The sequence below is a fragment of the Sinocyclocheilus anshuiensis genome, unplaced genomic scaffold (assembly GCF_001515605.1).
Source record: "Sinocyclocheilus anshuiensis isolate Anshui unplaced genomic scaffold, SAMN03320099.WGS_v1.1 scaffold1854, whole genome shotgun sequence".
Classification (NCBI taxonomy): domain Eukaryota; kingdom Metazoa; phylum Chordata; class Actinopteri; order Cypriniformes; family Cyprinidae; genus Sinocyclocheilus; species Sinocyclocheilus anshuiensis.
Genome location: NW_015546040.1, coordinates 1,273,520 through 1,279,824, shown reverse-complemented (window position 1 = coordinate 1,279,824; position 6,305 = coordinate 1,273,520). Strand labels below are relative to the sequence as shown.

At 35.5% G+C, this 6,305-nt stretch overlaps 1 pseudogene; it reads right to left on the bottom strand.

The window, feature by feature from the left end:
- Positions 1 to 1,023: 1,023 nt before the first annotated feature.
- LOC107698921 (mitochondrial ribonuclease P protein 1-like) lies at positions 1,024 to 6,052 on the bottom strand (annotated as a pseudogene).
- Positions 6,053 to 6,305: the final 253 nt, after the last annotated feature.

The following is a 6,305-nucleotide window of genomic DNA, read 5'->3' as shown; positions in this document are numbered from 1 at the left end:
TGTGGCAATACCAGTCCAATATCTCACAGTTCTCAACCAATCAGATTTAAGAACCAGAGCGAACTGTTGTATAAATATATGTATATATATATATATATATATATATAAAAATAATTGTACATAATTATTTATTTTTAAATGACTTTTCCATTCTTTCATTTCAGTGATAGTTTTTTCTATATATCCCTCTTAAATTACCAAAATAAATAGTTTGGAGTGTGAACTTTTTCTTCTCTTGTTTTGGTTTTGCTTGTTAATGTATTTGAATGCACTGATTATTTGAACTGAAAGCAGAGGAAATATCATCACTTTCCCTAACAGTTTGAAATATGAGTTTCATGATTTTACCTGAACAGAACATTTACAGCTAATTTTTCACCCCAAAATTAAATAAACTTGAAATTATAATTTACTTATTAAATATTTAAATTTTCTACAAAAATTGTGAAAATGCAAAAAATAAATCCTAATGGTCATAAATCAGCCCTCACATTGGTCTACGCAAAATATAATTATATTTTTCTTTTGATTTTAGGGTGAAATATGACTATATAATATCGTTTTTTTTTCTAATTTTCATAATGAGAATATGTTGTTTTTTAAATTTAGTGTGAAAATGTGACTAATCGTCTTAAAAATAATATGAAAATGCCAAAAAAAGAGACACAAAACAAAAAAAAAACGTAATGGTCCTAAAACATGCTTCATTGCTTGAATGCAAAATATAATTTCTTATTTTTGTCTTTTGATTTTGGGATGAAATATGACCATATTGCTTTTTTTTCATTTTCATTATAAGAATATTTTTTTAAAGTGAGAGTGAAAATGTCACTAATTGTCTTAAAAATAATTAAAAAATGCAAAAAAAAAAAAAAACATAATGGTCCTAAAATATAAATATATTAAAAAAATGTTATTACATTTTTTTTTCTTTTGATTTTGCTTTATTGCCTTAATAATAATATAGACATAAATAATTTTTTATGTATGTCCATATGAAACAAAAGATTGTTGTAACAGGCATCAGAAATCATAATTTTTATTGATGAGAATCACAGTAAGTATCATTAAGGTGAAAGCAGTTTTACAGTATTAACCCCGATCCTCGTTCTGTCCGTCTGTTCTGTTCTTCAGCTCGCTCTGAGCTCCAGCGGGGAAGCGAATCTCTGAATCGTTCCGAACGAAGCGACTCTTGGTGACTCCCGTGAAGCCGGCGTGTTTCCTCTTGGGCACGAACTCCAGCGCTTTCTTCCAGCTGCCCGAGTGCTTCAGCGTGATCAGGATGCGCATCATCTGGTCCAGGGTCAGGTTCTTGGCTCCACACTCCCAGTCCAGATGCTCGTCCAGCGGCAGGCGCGCTGTGGTCAGTCGCAGGCGTTTAGCGTTGGCCAGAGAGACGCTGGAGTGAATGGAGCGGTCCACCATTGCACCGATGATGTACACCTTACTGTGATCAAACACCTGCAGGTAGACATGTGCTGGTATCACCATAATCAACACGCACACAGTGCTGGGAAGGTTACTTTGGAAATCTTAATAGGTTACAGATTACAAGTTACCCTAATAAAGCAATAATCCCCGTGTGTGTGTGTGTGTGTGTGTGTGTGTGTGTGTGTGTGTGTCTGTGAGTGATTGAGTGTGTGCGTGTGTGTGTTTGAGATGATTGACAGCAGCAGGTGAAAGGAAAGCCATCAGATCCTACAGCAGTAAACAGATCCTCTCAAACACTGAGATCATAATAAAACAGTCAATCAAACACTCCTCTGACCTTTAGAGTCAAACAAACGCTCCACGGCAAGAGTTTTACTGTAGTATTAGTTCTCAGCCAATCAGAATCAAGCACCGGAACTCTCCGCTTTATAAAATGTAACGAGTAGTGTAACTATTTCGTTTACTTTAATAAAGTAATGTAACTGATTACATTTGATTATTTTTGATTCCTTCTCTAAATTTCTAATCATTATCAAACATGTAAAGCAGGCAGGGTTAACCTTGCAGTAGTGTGCAACACTGATTACTGTCACTTTCGAAATCCTTCATCACTTGAATTAAGATTTTAATAATTTAATTTTAAAGCACAGCCACCACAAAATCCATTTTGCATCAAGAGAATGGAGGTGTGTAAATTTTTCTTATTTTGCCTAAATATCATATTTTTTTCATTTATTGCTGCCCTTCAGAGGCTACAGAAGATAGTTGCATGTTTCCCAGAAGACAAAATAAGTTAAATTTACCCTGATATTCACATTCAAAAGTTTTCACCCCCGGCTCTTAATGCATGGTTTCTCCTTCTGGAGCATCAGCGAGCGTCTGAAGCTTCTGTAATAGCTGCGTATGAGTCCCTCAGTCGTCCTCGGCGTGAAAAGATGCATCTCAAAATCATACAGTCATTGTTGGAAAGGGTTCAAATACACAAAAGTGCTGCAAAACCAAAGAATTTGTGGGAGCTGGGGGTTTTTCTGAAGAACAGCAGGTAGTTTAACTGTTCAGGACAAACAAGGGACTCGTGAACAACTATCACTAAACACAAAAACACACAGCTGTGGATCACTCAGCTAACAACACAGTATTAAGAGTCAAGGGGATGAAAACTTTTGAACAGGTCATTTTTATAAATTCAGCTATTATTTTCTAAACATCTTTTATGTGAAATATCTTATTCAGGTCAGTACTAAATAAGCAATAACATGCATTTTGTATGATCCCTCTTATTTTGGTAAAATAACAAACATTTTGCAGATTCTGAAAGGGGGATGTAAACTTTTGACCTCAACTGTATAATGAATAATAACAACATTTTTTGAAAATTTGACACCGTCATAGCAGATACCTGCAGAACTTGCTTGGAATCGGCCGTCAGATACACCAGATCCTGCTGAGGAAACATCTCCAGGTGCGTTCGCTCGGTGGACGTGATCAGCAGTCGATCCCATGTATGCGATCCGTAGCGTCTGCGCAGCTCGCTCAGATATGCGCCGTCTGGCTGCAGGCCGCAGAAGTGCAGGTGGAAGGGGTCCGCGGCGCGCCGGTTCCAGCCCTCGCTCTCCATCAGCTGCGCGACGGTGTTCTCCATCTCCCGCCGGCTCATGTGTTGCTCGTAGCTCATATCGTACACCAGCGGCTGACCGAAGCGCATGGCCTGCGCCGCTCTCCAGCTCTGGACTCGATCCGCGGAGCTGCTCCAGAACTGCAGGAGGAAGGTGTTCTTCAGCTCGCGGTCTTCTTCCTTCATGCTCTCCTTGAAATGTGAAAATATTATTAGAATCCTGGATTTTAATTTGTGAGCCTGCAGCACAAAAGCAGTCTGAAGTCGCTGGGTACAAAATATCTTCATGGAACATGATCTTTACTTAATATCCTAATGATTTTTGGCATAAAAGAAAAATGTATAATTTTGACTCATACAATGTATTGTTGGCTATTGCTACAAATATACCCCAGCGACTTAACACTGCTTTTGTGCTCCAGGCTCACAATATAGTTTATTTAATAATTTTTGCATACTTTAAAAGTCTCAGTTTGGGATTTCTTCCTCTCCTGCTTCTCCTTCTTGGAGATCTTGTGTGACTCTTTAATGGCCAGGAACTTCAGGTATTTCTTCTTGGCAGATCTGGTTGCGAGCCGAGCGAGATCCTGCAGCTGCTCGTCTGTGATGTTCCTGGGAACGAACTTGCCCGCCTGATGCCACATCTCCACCAGCTCGCGGTTATCCTCCAGCGCTGAGCGACTCGGACTCTCGCTCTCGCTCTCGCTCTCGCTCTCCTCCCGCAGCGCTTGAGACCTCATCACCATCTTCCAGGAGTCCAGATCCAGAGCGCTTTCTTTCCTGGTGCTGCGGCTGGAGCTGAAGACTCTGATGGAGACGCGGGGATTTCTGAAGCATCTCAGTGCCACTGAACACGAGCGCAGGAACATCATCACCTGCTGCATCACAGGAACACCTGCGGAAAGGTGAAGCATAGAGCTGTGATTCTGAACATTCCTCGGGTGCATTTATAGCTTCATTTCTACACACACACAAACATTAAATTATTAAAAACAAATGCTTTATGCTGAATGTGGATACTTTAAAAATCACAGTTTATATAAATAGATATTATGATTTTATTTATTTTTTTGTATACCATGATACTTATATATAAATATATATAGGGTTGCAAAAAGGTGGAAAATTTCCAGTAAATTTCTAAAACATTCCAGAAATTTTGGAAACTTTTTTTTTTTTTCTTTTATATTCCAGGGATTTTTGGAAAGTTTCCGGAAATTTACCAGAAATTTTCCACCCCTTTGCGACCCTAAATATATATATATATATAGTTTATTGATTAGTTAAAAAAAAAAAAAAAATTTGCAATACTTTAAAAGTCACAATTTATATAAACATAATATATGTGGGTTAAAGACGTTAAGATGTCCGCATCAAAAGAAATTTACAAAAGTGATTTTATGTGCTTTCTATGGACATTAAATGTAACTAAAGTGTCTACTTTTAAGGTTTCAAATACGTTTTTGGAGGATACAATGTTAAAATTAGATTGAAATAATGTTACATTGTCATTCAGTGTAACACAATATTTATGTAAAAATTCAAACATGCTTATTCTGATGCGTACATGTTAAAATATATAAAAGAATAAGAGAGCATATTAAATTTTATTTTGTTTTAAATGAGTAAAAAATTCTTACTGACAAATGGGCGAAACCTAGGATAGTGGCACATTTAAAAAATTTAAAATTACGACTAATTAGTATTTGGGGTGAAAGTAATTAGTCGTTTAATATGTCATAAATTGATTTTTGTTTGTTGTAAATATGCCTGACAAGATTGTTACACTGAATGACATTTTAGTGGCTCTCTTCTGAAAATCAGGGGAAATGTATGATATTTATTTTTTGCTCAGAAAAACAAAAACAAAATTGCAATTAAATTAAACAAAAAAACCTTTTACATTTTATTTGGGGTTAAAACAACAACAATTTAAAGCAGCATTACACTTATTGTTTTTATGCTTAAACCCTTTTTCGTCTTTGACCCGTATGTATATATATATATAGGGTTGCAAAAAAGTGGAAAATTTCCAGTAAATTTCGGAAACATTCCAGGATTTCTTTGAAAGTTTCCGGAAATTTATCAGAAATTTTCCACCCCTTTTCAACCCTAAATATATATAGTTTATTGATTAGTTTTTTGGTTTTTTTTGCATACTTTAAAAGCCACAATTTATATAAACATAATACATATATTATAATTATATTATTATATTTTTTTATTGCATACATTAAGTCACTATATATATATATATACACACACACACACACAGTATAATACATGTTATGTATTTCTTATATTATGATGTATATAGTTTTTTTTGTAAACTTTAAAGGTCACAATTTATATAAATACATATTTAAATGTGAATGTAGTGCAAAAAATGTGTTTCTTGTGATAAAACACTTTAAAGTCTTAATGCAAAATTTAATTTCTTATTTTTGTCTTTTGATTTGGAGGTGAAATATAACAATATTGCTGTTTTTTTATTTTATTTTAACTTTCATTATGAGAACGAGATGGCATTTTCTGCAACTCTGAACGAGTATAGTGTGGAAATATTTAAATTGTGATGAAAACAATAGTCAAAATGCAACAAATCAAAGGTCCTAAATCAGGCTTCATCATCTGTATGCAAAATATCATTTCTTATTTTTGTGTTTTGCCGGGTTTTTTTTTTCTTTTTTTGCTTAAAGGGGCATGTTGTCACAATGTCAACCTGCATTCATGGAAAAGCTAATTTTAAAGACGTGAGAAATATTTCAACAGCAAAACAATCATGAAACAGTAAACACTAACACACAAAAGTAATACCCCAAAAAGTCAAGTATTTACGAATCAAACTCGAGACTTGTGACAACTAGCCCCGGCCTTCTCTACATCTTTAATCACATTCACACTCATTACGAGTTAAATCAGCATACCACGTCCGCTGTATCTCTGTTTGTTCCCTCAGAAGAACACACGCTGCCTGCTGTCATGTGGATGTCGGTGTGCAACATTAAAATCTGACCGTGCGGAAATCGGCATTGGTCTATTATTTAATGGGCTGTCTGTTATTGAATATTTTAAAATAATTTCTTAACGTTTGAAATTTTGTTAGTGTGATTTAAAATAGTAAAACACGTAATATCACTAAGCGTAATAACACATTTATGTTGCGTTGCGCACAGAGTGTAGGAACTATTGATGGTGTTTCTAGTCGGATCATATATAGCGGTACGCCGCACGCTTGTAAACATCCGCTGGAGTTCAC